This window comes from Helianthus annuus, chromosome 12, assembly GCF_002127325.2.
Source record: "Helianthus annuus cultivar XRQ/B chromosome 12, HanXRQr2.0-SUNRISE, whole genome shotgun sequence".
Taxonomy (NCBI): Eukaryota; Viridiplantae; Streptophyta; class Magnoliopsida; order Asterales; family Asteraceae; genus Helianthus; species Helianthus annuus.
Window position 1 is genome coordinate 52,596,925 of NC_035444.2, and position 23,188 is coordinate 52,620,112.

Sequence of the window (23,188 nt, forward strand, 5' to 3'; positions counted from 1 at the left end):
AGCACATGGTCGACAAAAGAGCTACGCTGATAACAGATGTAAGCCGTTAGAATTTTAGGTAGGTGACAAGGTATTGTTGAAAGTTTCTCCCTGGAAAGGAGTAGTAAGATTCATCAAGAGAGGAAAGCAAAGTCCCAGGTATGTTGGACCTTTTGAAATTATTAGAAGAATAGGACCTGTAGCCTATCAGTTACAACTGCCAGAGGAAATGACAGGAATACATGATGTATTTCATGTATCAAATCTCAAGAAATGCTTAGCTGATGAATCATTAGTGGTACCTCTTAAGGATATAGAGGTAAATGAACAACTTAAGTTTGTAGAAAGACCTCTACAGATTGAAGACAGGAAGGTTAAGAATCTTAAGCACAAGAGATTAAATCTGGTCAAAGTGAAGTGGGACTCCAAAAGAGGACCAGAATATACATGGGAGCTTGAATCAAAAATGCAAAGGAAATATCCACACTTGTTCCAATAGGCCTCGAGGACGAGCTCTAAAACAAGGTGGGGAGGATATAACAACCCTAAGGTAAACCGACACCCTCGTAATATTTTCAGACACCCTAAAAATATTTAAAATATCCCAATATGTCGTAAAATACCCCCATTCGTGAAAACGGGCCCCGAATACCTTACATATTATTAAAAATAATTAAAAACTAGAAAATTTGGGCTCTCGCGGGGCGCGTAGCCCGCAGCTACTGCCTACACGGGCCGCGACAAATCAGATCTCCGGTGACACCCCAGGCCGCCACGTATCGTCACCGTGTCGCAGCGAGTTGTGATGACCGATCAACCCTAGCCCCTATTACTCTACTACGCGGGCCACGAAGCCCGAAGGCTTCACTTTACGCGGGCCGCGAGAAGGCCCAAATCAGGCCCTATATAAGAGGGCATCGGGTTTTCGTTTTCCGTCGCTCATTTCTTTCTTTCTTAACAATTTTCTGAGAAGTAGACATAATCTCCGGGCATAATACCCCCCTAAATAACGAGATTCTGCTCCGTTGTAAGTATCATAACCCCTGGATACGTATTAGATACTCTGCCCGATTGATCTAGGGTTCCGTAACGGCTGTCGTGGTTTTGCCCGACATAGTCGTTGGAATGCCGTCTCGGGGAGGGTATTACTAATGTTAAAATGAGATTATACTAACACGTGTGCATTTGTGTAAACTATAGATAATTCCCAAGGAACCCTTATAGAAAATCTAAGACAACAATGTGAGTAATCTTCTTTTTGTGTAAACCTTTTTGTGAGTAATCTCCTTTTTATAAACTGTTTTTACAAAACCTCACTTAATTAATTATATATTAAGTAGTTATTGAGTATTTGTAAGGATACAGTTATCGTCGGTATGTTGGGGTTTTGTATACAAAATTAGTTACTGCCTTGCGAGGAGTAACTTTTCCACAAGTCGGGTCTGACAGTACCGTGGGTGGTAATTGGTATAACTTGGAAACAAATGTAATTGCGAGACCGCCCTCAATGCTGTACAATGGTTTTGATTAAAACTTGATTGAATTGGGATTCACTCACCAGTATTTCCCACTGACAAAATATTTTTAAACGCTTTTTAGGTAACAATATGTGAAAGCCAAATAGAAGCCAGCTAGACAGCACTGAAGGCTTGGAAAAGTGGCAATAAAATTACCTAAAATAAAATAGATGTTTTTATTAAATAAAAATAGGATTTATTCCTATGAAAATATGTATACTGAAAACTTGGGTTTTATCCCATGTGTTTAATATTATGAAAGTGTGGTATTTTACTCTGATAAAATATTTCCTAACTACGGTCCTAATGTAATTTCCGCTGCCAAATTAGACAATAACAAGATACCACCGAAACTAGCCGCGGCCGCCCGTTCCCGGGTTTGTACAAGGGGACGGGGGTTGCGACACGATCCCTTTTTGCTTAACGCACTTTTGGGCGTTACATACGTTACTTATATCAAAATCACATCGACACACAACGCAACAACTTTTATACGCCAACCGTTCTGCATGTTATACGTGTTATTCGATGAATGCTTGTATGGTATGTTTACACAATGATTGTTGCCTGACACCTTAGCAACGATAATACTATGGTTTGGACTCAGCACCTGTCGTGGACATGGGTTGTTAAGGGTTTTACTTCACGTATCACAGTGGTGATATGTCTTGCGCATTCTACAACTCGCAGTCATGTCTGTGCATATTTCATTGTCGATATCTTGCTAGCTTCACTTTTCAACATGTTACATGCTGGTTATGCGTAAATCGCTTTCGCTATTATATGTGAACGAGAATGTGTCCCTGCATGGCGTGCCAGTATCTATTGTATCTGATAGAGATAATAGATATACATCACACTTTTGGAAAAGTTTCCAACAATCATTAGGCACGAGACTAAATTTAAGTACGACTTACCATCCTCAGAGTGATGGACAGAGTGAGCGTACTATCCAAACTTTGGGAGACATGCTTAGAGCATGCGTAATTGATTTAGATGGTAGCTGGGATGACCACCTACCCGTAATTGAATTCTCCTATAATAACAATTATCATACTAGCATTAAGGCCGCTCCTTTTGAAGCAGAAGAAAGTGCAGAACGCCCGTTTATTGGGCTAAAGTTGGGGAAGCCCAACTATCAGGACCTGAAATTGTCCTAGAAACCACTGAAAGATTGTGCAAATCCATGATCGGTTCAAAGCTGCCCGTGATAGGCAGAAGAGCTACGCTGATAAGAGGCGTAAACCTCTCAAGTTCCAAATAGGGGACAAGGTTCTATTGAAAATATCACCCTGGAAAGGGGTGATGAGATTTGGAAAGAAGGGCAAGTTGAGCCCAAGATATATTGGACCATTCGAGATAATCAAATGTGTCGGATCTGTGGCTTATAAGCTTAAGCTACCTAAGGAGCTCAGTGGAATTCACGATGTGTTCCACATTTGTAATTTAAGGAAATGTCTAGTCGATGAGTCGCTAGCAATGTCACATTATGATGTGCAAATTGATGAAAACCTGAGGTTTGTTAAGAAACCAATTTCGATCGAGGATTGACAGGTTAAAAGGCTCCGAAGGAAAATGATTCCTATTGTGAAGGTTAAATGGGATGCCCATCGTGGCCCCGAGTATACATGGGGGGTTGAGTCCAATATGCGACAAAAGTACCCCCATCTTTTTGAATAAAATCTCGAGGTCGAGATTTCTTTTAAAGGAGTGAGGATGTAATACCTCGGAAATTTGTGTCGAATTATATGATGACATGTGTCCGCTTAACTCTTAATTATGACACATTGTTTGGCGAGACGGACTAAATGGGTAACATATATGGAAGAAGGTTGTGGAAGGACCATTTATTTCAACATGCCAATTTTGGCCTCTGAGTGACGCTTACGAACCGTAAGCCATTAGTGCTTACGGACCGTAAGGATGTAATTTTATTAATGTTGGGAAGTGTTTACAGACCGCAAGACCATGTGTCTTACGGTCTATATGGAATTCAAAACCAGGGGCGCTCAACTGGCTTATGAACTGTAAGCCAGAAGCCCTTACGGCCCGTAAGGACTGTATCTAGGCAAATTTTGTTTGGGAGCCAAGGCATTCTGTCCTTGTGCCATATATCTCGCATGTTTGCCACTTTCCTCTGGTCTTGAGACGTCCAAGGACACTTAGCAACCTCAGGAAGAGTTGGCCAAAACACGACAACACCTTGTGCATCCTCTTCCACTATAAATAGCAACCTAAGTTTGCTCATTCTTCATTCTTCATTCTTCTCTCTATCTACTACTTGGAGTGTTCTTGATCAAAAAGTAGCCTCCCTTTGAGTTCAAACTTTCTCTTGGATCACTAGTAAGTGTTCCATCCCTGCTCATTTCGTTTTATAGGCTAGTATTTAGCCGAAAGTCAAGCAAATTGACTTTTGCTTTGACTTTCTGTTAAGACCATTATGGTCTAGCCATTGTTCGAATCGAACATGGCTACGTGATCGTAATAAGGTAGGTGATAATCTCTCAAAAGGGAACCTCCTGGAAATCACGTTAAATTGGTCAGATGACGGGTCAAAGTTGTGCTCAATAAAAAGTCAAAAGGCAGTTTTTCGGAAAACATATAAAATGAACTTATAAATGTTTAAACACATGTTTTCGACACTATATCAATTGGTAAATAATATTAGAACATGTCTAAGCATGTTCAGCCACCGAAAGTCAAGTAGTTTGACTTCTGCTTTGACTTTCGATTCTGACCCGAATTAGCCATGTTAGCTACTGAATTGAAGTTGCATTATGATCATATTTATGTGTAGCATAACCCTCTGTGGTTATACTACTTGATCATAATCGTTTTTCAGGTTTTATGCAAGTTCTTGAATTATGCCATAAAAATACCAATTATGCCCTTTTGTGCATAAATGGGTTTTAAATCATAATGTGCATATAATATGGATAACCTACTGAATTGGTAACATATTAAGAATTTTTTGGCATAATGAACTTGTTCATAACTCATCCGATCACCCGATACCGCATATGCGCCTACGGTTAGCTTATGTAACTTAGTTTACGTAAGTGATGTATGTAAAATGCAACATATAAATTACATCAAATGAGGCACTAAACTAACCCTTTTTAGTACTAATGTTGGAAAAAGTGTGCTTTTGTCTTCCTTTTGTATTTTCAGGGTTAAAAGAGCTCAAATGAACAAAAGAAGCAAAACCACAACAAAATCTAACATAAATACAAGAAAAGGCATAAACGTGGCATGCCCGACCCCTCGACAGCATCTTCCCAAACAAAAACAAGACTTCAGAAGGCTGAACAAGCCCCGTGCCCAGCGGACATGGGGGCGTGCCCAAGTGTCTGCAAAAAGGATAAAAGAGTAGAAGCTTCTATACCCCGACACGGGGGCGTGCCCAGCTCCACACGGCCGTGGTCAACGCTAAGATTCACAGAATCCAAGCAAATCTTGTTAGTACAGATACGCTTCTACACACGTGGCCGTGCCCAGCGGACACGGGGGTGTGGTCAACTAATGCAGACAAACTGCAATTAATGAAGAAAGAGAAAGTGGGTGGACACGGGGCCGTGCCCAATGGACACAGGAACGTGTCCGGGCTTCTGTGCAGGCTATAAATAGTGGTGCTTGGTTCACTTCAAAGGCATCCCTTGGCAAACCACCTCTCTCACACTTCACCCACACTCCACCACCATCACAACACCCTCATCCACCACTATCATCCATCATCCATCATCCATCATCCATCATCCATCATAGAGTGTGTGTAGTAGTCTCGGATCCAAGATTGATAGTAAGAGTGTTTGACAATCCAAGGCCATGTTTGCCTAAGTCTCTTACATCACTTGGTGAAGACAAGCATTTAGTGTAATACTTTTGTTTTTTAATCTTTTCGCACTTTTTATTTGGTTATTTATTAATGACTTTAATAACTAGTTTCTTATGTTGAAGTTGAAACTTCCTTATCATTTGTCTGTGGTGTCTTGGCGTTATTTTACTGTCTATATAAAATAAAAGATTTACACCATTCATATCTCTACGGTCTATATAGAGATATATTGGCTACCTGGTCGGGGGTTAAGGGAATGGTTTGGTAAGGTTCTTGCCTTGTTCAGTGTATAGATCCTGCAAGGACCTGGGTCAAGCTTACTAGGACCTCCTTCAATACGCACTGGTATTGGATGGCGGGGGTGCGAATAGCTTGATCCCCTCATATGTAAACTAATGTTAATACATTAACCCGGCTACTTGGGATTGTATCCCTGCTGACTCAAACCACTTAGCCGAGGGTAACGTCACCTTCAAAAGAGGGGCCTACCAAACCCTTTAGGATTGTATCCTTGCTGACTCAAACTACTGGGTTGAGGGTAACGTCACCTTCACAAGAGGGGCCTACTACTATAACTAAGATAATCTCTTAAAAGTGCAAAAGTGCGAGAAACATCAAAGGTTACACTAAAGGCGAGTCGGATCCAAGTGATTCATCTTGTCTATCTGTTTTATTTTATTTATATTTTCAGCATTTTTAGTTTTTATTTTCATGTTTAAAACCTTTTTCTAAAATTTTTGATTTGATTAGACGTTGAGGATAAACCGGTATTAAAAGCTCTTGTGTCCTTGGACGACCTCGGTATCTTACCAACACTATACTACGCTCATGATGGGTGCACTTGCCCATATGTGTGTTTAGTGTTAGTAGAATATCGTGTTTTATAAATTTAAAACTTGACTAAAGTGTTAAAAAGGGCTAAAAATATAGTTAAAAATATATCACCCTCGATACGCATCAAGTTTTTGGCGCCGTTGCCAGGGACACAAGGATTTTAAGAAAGTTTGGAATCAACGTCCTAATAGTTTTCTTATTTTTCTATTTTTTTAGGATTTTTTTTTTAAATTTTTTAGCTTCTGCAGAGCTTAGCACGGGCCGTGCCTGGTCGGACACGGGCCGTGCCCAGCATTATTACTGGCAGTTTTTATTTTTCGAGTTACAGAGAGCTGAGCACGGGGCCGTGTCGGTGCAACATGGGGTCGTGTCGAGCTTTCCAGTAACGGGGATCCGGAAAACAATCACTGTAACTCCGACCCCGGGGCCGTGTTCATTTGAGCACGGGGCCGTGGTGAAGCTTCTGACCAACGTTCTTTTTGTTTTTATTGTAGGACTTGGAACCCAGGCGCAACACCTGAACTTTCTACGTAGTGTATGAGCTCCAGTTCCAGTAGAGACATAAAAGAACCTCTAGACGAACCCGAACGCTTTCTAAGAAAAAGGCTTAAAGCTAAAAACCAAGAGAAAGTTTCGGGGGACCTACTTCCAATGTCGGATCAACGTACCCTCATGGATTACCTACGGCCCACCATAGGTAATCTTGGCGCCGCTATCAATGCACAGAATGTCGATGCCAACAACTTCGAACTTTGGCCGCATTTGATCCAAATGCTTCAAAACTCCGCAACCTTCCACGGGCTTGCGGATGAAGATCCCCCTTTACATATTACCAACTTTTTGATAATATGTGATACTTTTCGGATCAACGGAGCATCAAATGACGCCATCCGCCTACGAATGTTTCCATTTTCACTAAAAGACCAAGCTAGGGCTTGGCTTAATACCCTCCCAGTTGGTTCGGTAAACACCTGGGATGAACTAGCCCAAAAGTTTCTGTATAAGTATTTCCCTCCTGCTAAAACGGCTAAATTAATGACTGAAGTTAATACATACTCACAAGAGGATGGGGAATCCTTATATGAAACTTGGGAAAGGTTCAAGGAGCTACTAAGAAAGTGTCCTCATCATGGTCTTGCGGTATGGCAACAAGTATCCACTTTCTACAATGGGTTGTTGCCACACACAAGACAAACACTTGACTCTAGCTCCGGGGGACTTTTAGGTAATCGCCGCCCAAATGAAATTTATAATCAAATTGAGGAAATCACTCAAAACAATTTTCAGTGGCACACTCCCCGAGGCAATAAATCTATTGCCTCGGGCGCCCATAAGATTGACGAAAGCACTTCTTTACAAGCTCAAATCGAGGCTCTTTCTTCAAAAATCACAAAGTTAGAAATGGTAAAAACGGCCTCGGTTATGGCTTGTGAAGGGTGTGGTGGGCCACATGAAAATTGGAGTTGTATGAAAGAAATGGATAATCAAACGGAAACGATAAACTACATTGATAATCGACCTAGGCCGTCAGGTCCTCCGACAGGTACCTACAACCAAGGATGGCATAACCACCCTAACCTTGGTTGGAGAGAACCTGGCAATAGTAGTAACCAATAAAAGCAAAACCAAAGAACAAACTTTCAACAACCACGCAATGAGTCACAAAATTTCTCTCAACAACAACAACGGGGACGAGAGAGGCTTGAAGACACTGTCTCACGCCTCATCTCTGACTCCGATAAGAAAAACTCGGATCGATTTCAACAATTAGATTCGAATTTTAGAAACCAACAAGCTAGTATTCAAAACATTGAAAAACAATTAAATCAACTAGCTCAAAATTTCTCTGAGAGACCACAAGGCGCGTTACCTAGCAATACCGAAACAAACCCAAAGGCGCAAGTACATCTCATCACATTGAGTAACCGTACCGTAGGTCCCGAGGAAGCTCCGCTTCCCACAACTGAAAGGAGTTCACCAAGCCAAACCACAGCTTCATCAACACCCCAAAAAGAGACGACTCCTACGCCAAGCCAAGAGCCACCCAAGAATCCTCCGGTGCCTTATCCCGGTCGGTTACTTCGCCAAAAGACCGATGAGCAATTCACAAAATTCGTAAATCTACTAAAGCAATTGCATGTCAATATTCCATTTGTGGAAGTCCTAACCCAAATGCCTAAATATTCAAAATTCATGAGGGACTTTCTCACTCACAAAAGGAAAATTGAATCATTCCAATTAGTTAATTTAAGCGAAGAATGCTCCGCCTTACTACTCAACAAACTCCCACAAAAGAAGATCGACCCCGGAAGCTTTACCATTCCTTGTTCAATCGAGGACTCACCCATACGCAATGCACTAGCCGATCTTGGGGCTAGCATCAACCTCATGCCCGCTTCAATGTTTGACCGACTCGGACTAGGGAAAACAAGCCCTACGAAAATGAGCATACAACTCGCCGATAGGTCCGTCAAATACCTACAGGGTGTCGCTGAAAATCTATTGGTTAAAGTCGGAGACTTTGTCTTTCCAGCCGACTTTGTCATACTAGATATGGAGGAAGATACTGAAGTACCCCTCATCTTAGGGAGGCCCTTCCTAGCTAGGCCACGAAATGGTAGACATGAATGGGGGAACACTAACATTGAGGGTTGGGGACAAGGAAATGAAGTTTGGAGTTGGGAAAAGAGTAGAAGATGATGACCCGGTCAACTACATGAAAGTCATAGACTCAAGTTTGGATGATGCTCTCCGACGGTGCAACATGGGATGCAACCCATCCCACTTGGGTAACATATGACTGGCTTTGGGTTTAGCCGAGGACCCTTATAAACGTGGCGCACCACGGAGGCATTCCGCGGAACTATCCTTAGTTTAGATTAACCTTTATGCTTTCTAGTTTAGTTTTAATTTTCAGGAATAAAACACACTCGGGATGGTGAAGGATACTAAGGGAAGCTTGAACCAACACCCCATGCACAAAAACAGAGCCACCCGACAATTTTTCTTCATTACAGCAAGTTCAGCATGGGCCGTGCCCAGCCAACACGCCCCGTGCTGAAGGATCTGCAGAAAATCGCCCAGTTCAGGTAACTGGACATGGGGCGTGCTCACTGAACACGCCCCCGTGCCCAGCCTTCTGTTTGTCACACCTCGATTTCCACGTGTCTCACCGGTGGGCCCGGTGGGGGATTATCGTGACGTAGTTGGCAACAATATAGTCAAACCACACAATATATGAATGCACAGCGGAAGCATAAAGATAAATATATTTCAACTTTATTTGTAATATCAAAGTATCACCATTGTTGAAATAAAATCCACAGGGGATCAGTAATAATAATAAAAGTATTTTTCAACAGACGAAGGCATCCTTAAGCTTGCGAAACTCTTTAAGATGCTAAGGAGACATGGCCAGCCAATTACGTTTAGTACCTGCATTTAATCTTTTTGGGAAAATACGTCAGTTTACACTTGTAAATACATTCAACCGACACTTTGGTAAAATGTTTAATAAAATTGATTTGAATGCACAAGGCACAAGCTCTTTATAACTTGGAGTAATTTATAATTAAATCTTGTAAAGAATTACATGTTTACTATGCGTTTGGTCGCCCGGGTCGTGCCGGGTTAAAGTTTAATAAACACACCACATAGTATAAAACCGTGGCGGGAAAACCAACGGCTATACATTTATAGTCATGGACATAATGTTGGGTGTACGCCTACACCCGGATGTCAGGGTCGTGGCCATTTCGTAAAATGCTGCCAAGGATATCCGGGACATGGTCATTAAGCCCCCAAAGGCGTAAAGCCAACAAAACAAATTTTTGAACGGGTCACATTGATAATACCCAACTACTAACGAGTTGGGGTCAATTGCCCGACCAAGCGGTATTTTAAATACCGTAACCCAAGCCTGTATAACGGAAAATAAGTTAAAAGTATTTACCTTTGCAAGTATAAATCCTTAATCGAAATTAATTGCAGATAGCTTTTACTGATCTCCTAATCTGGAACGAAGGTTTAAATTAACCTATTAGAATCCTAACGGGTCTTTAATTAAGCTTAAGCTTAGACCGGCTAGTTTCAAAGATACGGTTCGTATGCACGATTAAGCGAAGACCGGATAGAATGTGATTTAGACCCGACAAGTTTGAAGACTTGTTCAATATGGGTTTATTATTCACATTCTGGATTTTGAGATAAAACCGTTAAGGTTTGACCCGTCTTGGCTAATTTATGTAAACTTGTTACATAACCCGAATCGTACGCGAAAAAAAAGCGTGACGGGTATTCATGAGAGTTATAGACAGGTCTCCTAAGTTAATTATGCCTCGAATATGTTGTGACATCAGTAAGATGCCTTTCATTATGCCCGAAACGTGTTTAAACACCAACTAGGCCCCGTAGGGGTATTTTGGTAATTTCACATAAGCCGAAAAGCTCAAAACTGGAGTCTGAGTTTATCAACCTTTGCTTACTGTTAAAATATTGAAATTTGCCTCTTATATCAGTAGGTATCAACCCGGGTATGTCCAATATAATTTTGTTACATACTTTGCGTTAAAAACGCTTAATAAGGCGATTAAAGGCCATTTCCGGGTTCGATACTTAAATCTAATATTTTTATATTTCCAGAAGGCTTAAAATAATCTATTTATCGTATGTGATTAGTAGCAAACGGTTTGAAGTTGTTTAGATATGTAAAACTCATTTTATGGTCCGTAAGGGCAAAACCGACAATTACCGGATTAAGCCTACGACTACTAGTTATGCTCAGTCTAAAATTTATTAAAAATATTTAAAAATCCCAAAATAATATATTACATCAGTGGGTATTAAGTTTGATACCAAAAAGTAGGCTTAACTAGGTTATACGCTAATTACGCCATTTTAGTAACATAAAGCATTTATTTTGCGATAATGAGCATAACTCTTAATCTACAATTCAAATTGATGTCAAACTTTGCATACACGTTTATATATCAGTAATTAAAGTTTCTACTCTTTTACATTTCCAAAAATCACGTTTTAAGGCAATAAGGGCATAATGGTCAACATATGGGTAATTAACGGAATCATGCATATTAATTGGATAACTCATGATCCGAGGTGTATAATCACAGAGGGTTATACTAGCATGTAATCTGGTCCAAATAAGGCTCTACGGTATTTTTGAAACAGACCATAACGGGTCAGAACTGAAAGTCCAAGTGAAAGTCAAACTATGTGACTTTCGGTTCCGAACCGGGTCCTTATAGTAAATCGTCGAGCTGAACATGTTTAGACATGTCCTTACACTAATTACTAAGTTATATTAATGATAAAACAGGTTATAAGTGTTTTACATTGTTAATCTTGCATAAATCGCATTTTAAACTTTCTGTTGACTTTTTAAGTACACGTTTGACTCGACTTTTGACCTAGTTAGAGTGGTGATCAGGGGGAACCCTTTTAAGGGTTTATTACCCACATAAATACCAACTTATAACTACTTTTAGTTCGAGATATGACTGAGCCATTGTTGACTAATCTCGAAGTCAAACCGTAATTACGACGGTTTGATTTCTAGCTAAATAACTAAGCTAAACTCAATTTAGAAAGGATTAGAACACTTACTGAAGTCCTAAGCTTGATTAGGGAACACTTGAGAGGAAGTTGAGCTCCAGAAGTGGTCCTCAAATGCAGATGAAGGTGTGAGTAAACTTGTTGCACAATGTGGCCTTTTATAGGCAATGAAGATCATTAAGATCATCACAACAAGGTCTACAAGGGCTCCTTGATGATCAACAACTGTCCCATAGTGCTAGGAGATGATTAGGGGTCGCCCATATCTTTGGAAAGATCCTTACATTAATGTTTTACCGTTTACAACAGCCAACAGCCAACTTTCTGTCGCTGGGCGTCGCTTACGGACCGTATGGCATGGCCCTTGCGGTCCGTAAGCCTATGGCGGAAACATTTTTACCCCTTCACCCTCTTACGGTCCGTAAGGCAGAACCCTTACGGTCCGTAAGCGCTTAACAGAGGAAAAAAAATTAACCTTTCAAGCATTGAATGGTCAACTTGCAATACATGTTTTTGAATCTGGGACAAGTCAGTATGAGGCCCCTTTTAACCCATGCCTGGTCAGATATCACAATGTATTATGGGCTTGCACAAGGATGGGGTTTAAGAACCATTATTTGTATTGCATTATTTTCTTTAAAATCCAATATTAGCAAACTTGGACACTTTTGATTATTAGTAATTACCGGATTAAGATATATTAGATGCTTATTAATTTTGCTTAGGGTCTTGGGATTCATAATGACGAAGTCGCTCAGAGGTAGAAAATTAACATGTCGACATATTCGAAAATCCTACCGCATATCTTAATTAAATCCGGGTTTATATTATTTTTGTCGTAAGCGACACGTGTCATTTATTTATTGGGCACAAAATTCCGAGGTGTTACATCCTCACCCCCTTAAAATAAATCTCGACCCGAGATTTACTGGAACAAATAAGGGTATTTTTCTTTCATCGTGGATTCAACCTCCCACGTGAATTCGGGACCTCTTCGGGCATCCCACTTGACCTTAACAATAGGTACATGCTTCCTTCGAAGCTTCTTTACCTGTCGATCTTCAATCGACAAATGTTTTTCCACAAATTTCAAGCTCTCATCAATATGCACATCTGTATGTGGTATTACGAGTGATTCATCCGCGAAGCACTTCTTTAGATTGCAGATGTGGAACACATTGTGAATTCCATTGAGCTCTTCTGGCAAGTTTAACTTATAGGCAACGGACCCGAAACGTTCGATAACCTCGAAAGGTCCTATGTATCTCGGGCTTAGTTTGCCTTTCTTGCCGAAACGCATCACCCCCTTCCAGGGTGATACTTTAAGTAACACTTTTTCACCTACTTCGAAATGAAAATCTTTACGCTTTGGATCTGCGTAACTTTTCTGCCTATCTCGGGCAGCTTTGAGATGGTCTCGAATCTGGACAATCTTGTCCGTCGTTTCAAAGACTATCTCTGGTCCTGATAATTGGACATCTCCAACTTCCGCCCAACAAACAGGCGATCTACACTTTCTACCATATAATGCCTCGAAGGGCGCAGCCTTAATGCTGGTATGGTAGCTATTGTTGTAGGAGAATTCAATTAATGGTAGGTTCTTATCCCAACTACCACCTAAATCGATAGCACATGCACGTAGCATGTCTTCCAACGTCTGAATAGTACGCTCACTCTGACCGTCTGTCTGAGGATGGTAAGCCGTACTAAAATTCAAACGTGTGCCCAAAGATTGCTGGAAACGTTTCCAGAAATGCGACGTGTATCTAGTATCCCTGTCGGAGATAATAGACACAGGTATGCCATGTAAGGCTACAATCTTATCAACGTATAACTGGGCTAACATGTCGGAGCTATAAGTCTCCTTGATGGGTAAGAAATGTGCTGACTTAGTCAGTCTGTCAACTATAACCCATATTGTGTCATTCCCTTTCCTCGTCTTGGGTAACTTGGTAATAAAATCCATAGTTACGCATTCCCACTTCCATTCGGGAAGTTCAGGCTGTTGTAGCAAGCCAGGCGGCTTTTGATGCTCAGCTTTGACTTGCGCACAAGTCAAGCATTTGGCTACATAAGAGGCTACAGACTTTTTCAAGCCTATCCACCAATAATTTGCTTTTAGATCCTGATACATCTTATCAGCTCCCGGGTGAACAGAATATTTGGAACTATGGGCTTCCTGGAGGATAACATCTCGTAGTCCTCTATAAAGTGGAACCCATATTCGTCCATTCAATCGTAAAATCCCGTCCTTGCTAAGAGTTAACTGCTCCTCAGTCACCCCTAGCTTTTCTTTAGGATAGTTAGCTTCCAACATAGCTTCTCGCTGTGCGGCTAACAACCTTTCAATCAAATTATTCTCCATTTCGATGCTCTTGGCATTGATTCGGATGGGTTTCACCCTTTCCTTTCTACTCAAGGCATCAGCGACTACATTCGCCTTGCCGGGATGATATCTGATTTCACAATCATAATCATTTAAGGTCTCCATCCAACGGCGTTGCCTCATGTTCAATTCCTTCTGATTAAACAGATGTTGAAGGCTCTTATGATCCGAGTAGATTACAAACTTGATACCATACAGATAATGCCTCCACAGTTTTAGTGCGAACACAACGGCACCCAGCTCTAAGTCATGGGTGGTGTAATTCTTTTCGTGCACCTTTAACTGTCTCGAAGCATAGGCAATAACCTTGCCTTTCTGCATGAGCACACACCCCATGCCAGTGTGTGATGCGTCGTAGTAAATTACGAACTCCTCGGTACCTTCAGGCAATGTCAGTACAAGAGCGTTGCTCAACCTTTGCTTCAGAATATCAAAGGACTCTTGCTGCTTAGGGCCCCAAACAAATTTTATCTTCTTCTTGGTCAGGGAAGTTAAGGGCGCAGCAATCCTTGAAAATTTTTCAATGAATCGCCTGTAATATCCTGCTAACCCCAGGAAACTACGAATTTCTGTAGGCGTCTTTGGCTCTTGCCAATTCATGACAGCTTCAACTTTAGCGGGATCCACTTGGATACCACGCTCGCTGACAACATGTCCTAGAAATTGGACTTCTCGAAGCTAGAATTCGCACTTAGAGAATTTGGCATAGAGTTTCTCATGATGCAGGAGTTTGAGAATACAACGCAGGTGTTTCTCATGGTCAGCTCGGTTCATAGAGTAGATAAGAATGTCGTCGATGAAAACGATGACGAATTTGTCTAAGTACGGCTTGAAGACGCGATTCATGAGATCCATGAACGCAGCCGGTGCATTTGTGAGCCCAAAAGGCATCACTAGGAACTCGTAGTGACCGTAACGAGTCCTAAATGCGGTTTTATGTACGTCTTCATCTCTGACTTTCAGTTGATGGTAGCCTGACCTCAAGTCAATCTTCGAGAAGTAACTTGCCCCTTGTAACTGATCGAACAAATCGTCGATCCTCGGCAAGGGATATCTATTCTTTATCGTGACTTTATTAAGCTCGCGGTAATCGATGCACAGACGCATCGATCCGTCCTTTTTCTTAACAAACAGGACCGGTGCTCCCCATGGAGACGAACTAGGTTTGATGAAACCTTTAGCTAGCAGTTCATCCAGCTGGGTCCTCAACTCCTTCATTTCGGTTGGTGCTAGCCTGTAAGGTGCTCTAGCAATAGGTGCTACTCCAGGGATGATATCAATCCTGAATTCCACTAGCCTATCCGGTGGCAGACCAGGTAGATCTTCAGGGAAAACTTCTGGATATTCCGAAATGACGGGAATGTCTTCTATCTTCGGTTTGGGCTCTTCAATAATCACTTGTGCCATGTAGATGACATAACCCTTCTTTAGACATTTTGAAGCCTTGAGCATAGTCACTTGCTCAGGCAATCCGTACTGGGTATCTCCCCGAATGGTAAGCGATTCACCAGACGGAGTCTTTATCACCACTTGCTTTCTGTTGCAGACGATTTGGGCCTGGTTGTGAGATAACCAGTCCATACCCAATACTAGGTCAAAACAGGCCAATTTAAAGGGAAGTAGAGATAGAGGAAAAGAGTGGTTCTTAATGGATATCACACATCCATCTAAAACAGTGGAGACGGTTTCTATGGTGCCATCTGCTAGCTCTACCTCGTAATTCACATTTAAGGTTTTGACAGGCATATTCAGCAATTTGCAAAATTTATGATCTACGAAAGACTTATCAGCGCCCGAATCAAAAAGTACTCTTGCAAAGATATCATTTACGAGGAAAGTACCTGTGATCACGTTATCATCTAGCACTGCTTCCTTCGCCTCCATCCTGAAGACTCTTGCATTGGTCTTCTTGGTTTCCTCCGGCTTCTTGGCATATTTAGGGCAGTTGCTTTTAATGTGCCCTTTCTCGTTGCAGCCGTAGCAGGTTGCATCCTTTATCTTTTTGCAATCCACGGTCTTGTGGTCCTTGGACTTGCATAACCCGCAAGCATACGACTTCGACTGAGTCTGCGAGTTTGATTCGAGTCTACACTTTCCAAAGTGATGTCTCTTGCAATTCTTGCACTTGGGCTTCTCACCAGACTGTTGCCCATCCTTCCTTGACTCCGATCCTCTCTTGTTATCAGCGTTCCCACGGTGTTTCTTGCCGACCTCCGGGAAGTATCATCTTCACGCTTTCTCTTCTCAGCTTCTTTGTTCCTCAGCGATCTTTGTCGGACCGCGTCCAGAGTGAGGGACAAAGAAATGTCAGCTACAGATCTGAAGGTCGCTGGCCGAGAGGCCTTTACGCTTGCCTTTATCTCGGGGGCTAACCCACCGATAAAACGAGTGATTCTCTTTGGCTCCGATGTTACCAGATATGGAACCAACCGGGACATCGTGTTGAAGCTCGTGAGGTAAGCTTGACAGTCAAGGTTTGTCATAACCAACGATAGAAAGTCGGTCTCGATCTTTTCAACCTCATGTTGAGGGCAGTAATTCTCCTTGATGAGAGAAATGAATTCCTCCCATGTCATGCTGTATAGAACAGCCTTTCCCGAGGCCTGAACCAAAGACCTCCACCAAGCCAGGGCCTCGCCCTTAAATGATTGTGAAACAAACTTTACCACATCTTTCTCTGCGCACCCACTGATGTCCACCACGGTATCCATCTCGTCTAGCCACGTCATACAATCGACCGCTCCCTTCTCCCCGGTGAAATCTCGGGGTTTACAAGATACAAAATACTTGTAGGTATAGCCCCTGGCGCGTGATGCATCAGTATACACTCTTTTTGGACGGACACTGTTTTCATTGGATGAGTGATTATCATCGTCCTTTTTGGGCTTAGACGGTGGTTTGCTGTGAGATTTTAAGTGGGTTTTCGGCTTTGAGTGTGGTTTGGATATGGTTCTGCTCCGGGATTCAGTATACTCCTCGTATTGTCGATCCAGGGCTGCCTTAACAGCATTGTCGACAAGAGCTTTCAATTCTGCGCCCGTCAAATGAACCTGGGCGTTATCGTATTCGTCTTCTTTCGAGTGACTATTCTCCGCACTAGGATCAGCCATGGTAACTTGAATCTGTTACAGAAGATAACGAAAAAAATTTTATTTAGGAGTTTATTATGGAATTGTCTTTTATGGCAATTCATTAACCATGGTAAACAGAGACCATATCTGGTTAATTTGTTACTCACTTTTTATTTAGGATTTGAATATAACTTATCCTAATTACAAACAATATTGTTAGTGGCATAAAAGCCTAGTCACGAGGACGTTTTTATAATATTAGCCGGGATTACAGAGAATCAAGGCATGAAGGTTTGAACCGTAGTCCTTTTACCTTTTCTGACAGGGAGTCATAGACTACCACTGCCTTTTGTCTTATGTGACAATAATTATGGCCCGTAGGCATTACACCACTAATGGATGTTGAACAAATTTGGCCCGTAGGCACTACATCGCTAATGAATGTTTAATAAGTTTGGCCCGTAGGCACTACATCGCTAATGGATGTTTAATAAGTGATCATCTTTATTGACGATTTTAACCCATGATTTACAAATCATTAATTTGGGCTTTGGAACCCTTAAAAGGATTCTTATATAAGAATGACGCGTGCGATTTTAACGAATCACATCTGCCATGAATGTTAACATGATTACCGAGGTTAACTTGGAATCTGAATCTTTTAATCAGGTCTTACCATCTTGGCCGGGTCTTATAAAGACACCTGGCTAGGTTTCACTCTTAAGATTCTTTATTTAGGCAGATTTAAATTTAAAAGGAATGATTTTTGATTTATTTCATTTATAATTAACAAATTTAAATTCATAACATAACATTCCATAAATTTCAAATATGATTAGACGCTGCCCTAAACGGGACTTCTTAAATAAATGAATACCTACGCAGAGGTTTATAGAAAAATAAGTCCACGCAGGGACCAATACAAGATAGATGTCCGCGCAGGGACTAAAAGATAAGTCCACGTAGGGACTGAAATACGATAAATGTCCACGCAGGGACTAAATTGTAAATACAACAATACATAAGGAGACTAATGATCTCGTTTCTTCCTCCCTTTTAGTAGGTTTGCTAGGCCCTTGAGAAATCCACGATTACTCTTTCGTTCTTGTTCGAAGTCTCGTTCCACACGGTGGAGTATTTCTTCTTGCTCCGGTGGAGAAAAACGTGGCTGTTGCGACGGTTGCTGAACCGAAGGTCTAGGAGGTATTGGATACCCATGAGCTGAGTAATCTGGTCTCCAAGAGGTTCCATAGAGGGCATTGTAATTTGCCGCTACCACGTATGGATCGGCATCATAGTTATAGTTGTAGTGCGTGTGAGTCGGCTGCTCAAACGGATTGTACGCGGTGGAAGCGCCGTACACTGGTATCGGATTGTCATATCCGAATGGTGGCGGAGGTGGTGCAACTGGTGCAGAATTCACCTCTGCAGGGTGACCAGAAGGTGCCCCTAGTTGTGGTTCTTCTTCAGGCACTGACGGAAAGTGACTAGCACTCGAGTGGCGGGGAGTGTTGAAATGGAATTCCCCTCCTCGGGTAGACATCCGTGCGCCTGATCTTCTACGCCTTGGCGGATCTGGAATTACTGGTTGAACCGGTGGCGGTGGCGGTGGCGTAACTTCCACGAACCGCGAATCCTCCGAAGGATCCTGTTGCTGCTGCTGGTCATGTGGCGAGAAATGATGTGAAGGTGTAAAGTACCAATTACATTGGTCAAACCTCGTCTGGTAGCTGTCGGGACCTTGATAGGGTGTTCCATGGAAGGATGACCCATCAGAAATCTCGATTGGATGGTTGGGAGTACCCCGTGCACGCTCGACGGGATATGTATCCTTGTCCATATCCACTGCATTATCTTTAGAAAAGTGATCCTCTGGTCCTAGAGGGTTATACCCTATTGGCTCTTGGACATAATCCGCCAGGTTAAACTGTCCTACGAAGGAAGGTGAAGGATCGCCATAAGATCGGTGCGAAGCAGATCGCTGGAGAGGTATAAAGGATGGTTGAGGGTTATTGGGATTATTTTCTGAATCTGGTCCAAATGAATGACGGTATGAGGGTGTTGAGCTATGCGGGGTAGAATGTCTCGCAGGTTCAAAGAGGTTTCTTCTTCATCTCTGTGGTTCCTCACTTCTTGTACTAGAAGGAGCTCGCATGTTCGAGGGTCCAGCTTCGTGATCATTGTGAGTAATGATCGTTCCTTTGCCTCTTCCTCGTCTGATTGCTGGTGGCATATTTCCTGCTTTCAAAACTTTAAATAACAATAAACAATAAAAGACAAACTGGAATAACAATTCGAATTTGTCCTATGTTCTTGTCTAGACTCAAGAATGTGCAATTGTGTAACTGAGATTAAACACAAAGGCTAGTGTTTAATTCACTCAGTGTTGGCTCTGATACCAACCTGTCACACCCCGATTTCCACGTGTCTCACCGGTGGGCCCGGTGGGGGATTATCGTGAGGTAGTTGGCAACAATATAGTCAAACCACACAATATATGAATGCACAACGGAAGCATAAAGATAAATATATTTCAACTTTATTTGTAATATCAAAGTATCACCATTGTTGAAATAAAATCCATAGGGGATCAGTAATAATAATAAAAGTATTGTTCAACAGATGAAGGCATCCTTATGCTTGCAAAACTCTTTAAGATGCTAAGGAGACATGGCCAGCCAATTACGTTTAGTACCTGCATTTAATCTTTTTGGGAAAATACGTCAGTTTACACTGGTAAATACATTCAACCGACACTTTAGTAATATGTTTAATAAAATTGATTTTAATGCACAAGGCACAAGCTCTTTATAACTTGGGATAATTTATAATTAAATCTTGTAAAGAATTACATGTTTACTATGCGTTTGGTCGCCCGGGTCGTGCCGGGTTAAAGTTTAATAGACACACCACATAGTATAAAACCGTGGCGGGAAAACCAACGGCTATACCTTTATAGTCATGGACATAATGCCGGGTGTACGCCTACACCCGGATGTCAGGGTCGTGGCCATTTCGTAAAATGCTGCCAAGGATATCCGGGACATGGTCATTAAGCCCCCAAAGGCGTAAAGCCAACAAAACAAATTTTTGAACGGGTCACATTGATAATACCCAACTACTAACGAGTTGGGGTCAATTGCCCGACCAAGCGGTATTTTAAATACCGTAACCCAAGCCCGTATAACGGAAAATAAGTTAAAAGTATTTACCTTTGCAAGTATAAATCCTTAATCGAAATAAATTGAAGATAGCTTTTACTGGTCTCCTAATCTGGAACGCAGGTTTAAATTAACCTATTAGAATCCTAACGGGTCTTTAATTAAGCTTAAGCTTAGACCGGCTAGTTTCAAAGATACGGTTCGTACGCACGATTAAGCGAAGACCGAATAGAATGTGATTTAGACCCGACAAGTTTGAAGACTTGTTCAATATGGGTTTATTATTCACATTCTGGATTTTGAGATAAAACCGTTAAGGTTTGACCCGTCTCGGCTAATTTATGTAAACTTGTTACATAACCCGAATCGTACGCGAAAAAAAAGCGTGACGGGTATTCATGAGAGTTATAGACAGGTCTCCTAAGTTAATTATGCCTCAAATATGTTGTGACATCAGTAAGATGCCTTTCATTATGCCCGAAACGTGTTTAAACACCAACTAGGCCCTGTAGGGGTATTTTGGTAATTTCACATAAGCCGAAAAGCTCAAAACTGGAGTCTGAGTTTATCAACCTTTGCTTACTGTTAAAATATCGAAATTTGCCTCTTATATCAGTAGGTATCAACCCGGGTATGTCCAATATAATTTTGTTACATACTTTGCGTTAAAAACGCTTAATAAGGCGATTAAAGGCCATTTCCGGGTTCAATACTTAAATATGATATTTTTATATTTCCAGAAGGCTTAAAATAATCTATTTATCGTATGTGATTAGTAGCAAAAGGTTTGAAGTTGTTTAGATATGTAAAACTCATTTTATGGTCCGTAAGGGCAAAACCGACAATTACCGGATTAAGCCTACGACTACTAGTTATGCTCAGTCTAAAATTTATTAAAAATATTTAAAAATCCCAAAATAATATATTACATCAGTGGGTATTAAGTTTGATACCAAAAAGTAGGCTTAACTAGGTTATACGCTAATTACGCCATTTTAGTAACATAAAGCATTTATTTTGCGATAATGAGCATAACTCTTAATCTACAATTCAAATTGATGTCAAACTTTGCATACACGTTTATATATCAGTAATTAAAGTTTCTACTCTTTTACATTTCCAAAAATCACGTTTTAAGGCAATAAGGGCATAATGGTCAACATATGGGTAATTAACGGAATCATGCATATTAATTGGATAACTCATGATCCGAGGTGTATAATCACAGAGGGTTATACTAGCATGTAATCTGGTCCAAATAAGGCTCTACGGTATTTTTGAAACAGACCATAACGGGTCAGAACTGAAAGTCCAAGTGAAAGTCAAACTATGTGACTTTCAGTTCCGAACCGGGTCCTTATAGTAAATCGTCGAGCTGAACATGTTTAGACATGTCCTTACACTAATTACTAAGTTATATTAATGATAAAACAGGTTATAAGTGTTTTACATTGTTAATCTTGCGTAAATCGCATTTTAAACTTTTCGTTGACTTTTTAAGTACACGTTTGACTCGACTTTTGACCTAGTTAGAGTGGTGATCAGGGGGAACCCTTTTAAGGGTTTATTACCCACATAAATACCAACTTATAACTACTTTTAGTTCGAGATATGACTGAGCCATTGTTGACTAATCTCGAAGTCAAACCGTAATTACGACGGTTTGATTTCTAGCTAAATAACTAAGCTAAACTCAATTTAGAAAGGATTAGAACACTTACTGAAGTCCTAAGCTTGATTAGGGAACACTTGAGAGGAAGTTGAGCTCCAGAAGTGGTCCTCAAATGCAGATGAAGGTGTGAGTAAACTTGTTGCATAATGTGGCCTTTTATAGGCAATGAAGATCATTAAGATCATCACAACAAGGTCTACAAGGGCTCCTTGATGTTCAACAACTGTCCCATAGTGCTAGGAGATGATTAGGGGTCGCCCATATCTTTGGAAAGATCCTTACATTAATGTTTTACCGTTTACAACAGCCAACAGCCAACTTTCTGTCGTTGGGCGTCGCTTACGGACCGTATAGCATGGCCCTTGCGGTCCGTAAGCCTATGGCGGAAACATTTTTACCCCTTCACCCCCTTACGGTCCGTAAGGCAGGACCCTTACGGTCCGTAAGCGCTTAACAGAGGAAAAAAATTAACCTTTCAAGCATTGAATGGTCAACTTGCAATACATGTTTTTGAATCTGGGACAAGTCAGTATGAGGCCCCTTTTAACCCATGCCTGGTCAGATATCACAATGTATTATGGGCTTGCACAAGGATGGGGTTTAAGAACCATTATTTGTATTGCATTATTTTCTTTAAAATCCAATATTAGCAAACTTGGACACTTTTGATTATTAGTAATTACCGGATTAAGTTATATTAGATGCTTATTAATTTTTCTTAGGGTCTTGGGATTCATAATGACGAAGTCGCTCAGAGATAGAAAATTAACATGTCGACATATTCGAAAATCCTACCGCATATCTTAATTAAATCCGGGTTTATATTATTTTTGTCGTAAGCGACACGTGTCATTTATTTATTTGGCACAAAATTCCGAGGTGTTACACTGTTACTTTCTGTTGCTGGCAATCTGAACACGGGGCCGTGCTCGGTCACCACGACCCGTGTCCAGACGCCCAGTAGCATAAATTTTTGTTTTTACACATTCAATCAACCTAAAAACTTATTTTTGGGACACATTGAGGAAAATGTGTAATTTAAGTGTGGGGGGGGGGGATGCTAAAACCTTGAATTTTGCAAGTCCTAATTACAAGCCTTACACAAAACTCTATTGGAACCACTAAACACCCCAAATTTTTTTCAAAAACTTTTCGTTTTTTA

General features: G+C 41.2%; 1 non-coding gene across 1 annotated transcript; it reads right to left on the reverse strand.

Moving 5' to 3' along the window:
- Positions 1–7,194: 7,194 nt before the first annotated feature.
- LOC118485356 lies at positions 7,195–7,301 on the reverse strand. Its single transcript, XR_004875656.1, has one exon. It is a non-coding gene; the product is annotated as a small nucleolar RNA R71 (small nucleolar RNA).
- Between the last annotated feature and the right edge of the window lie 15,887 nt (positions 7,302–23,188).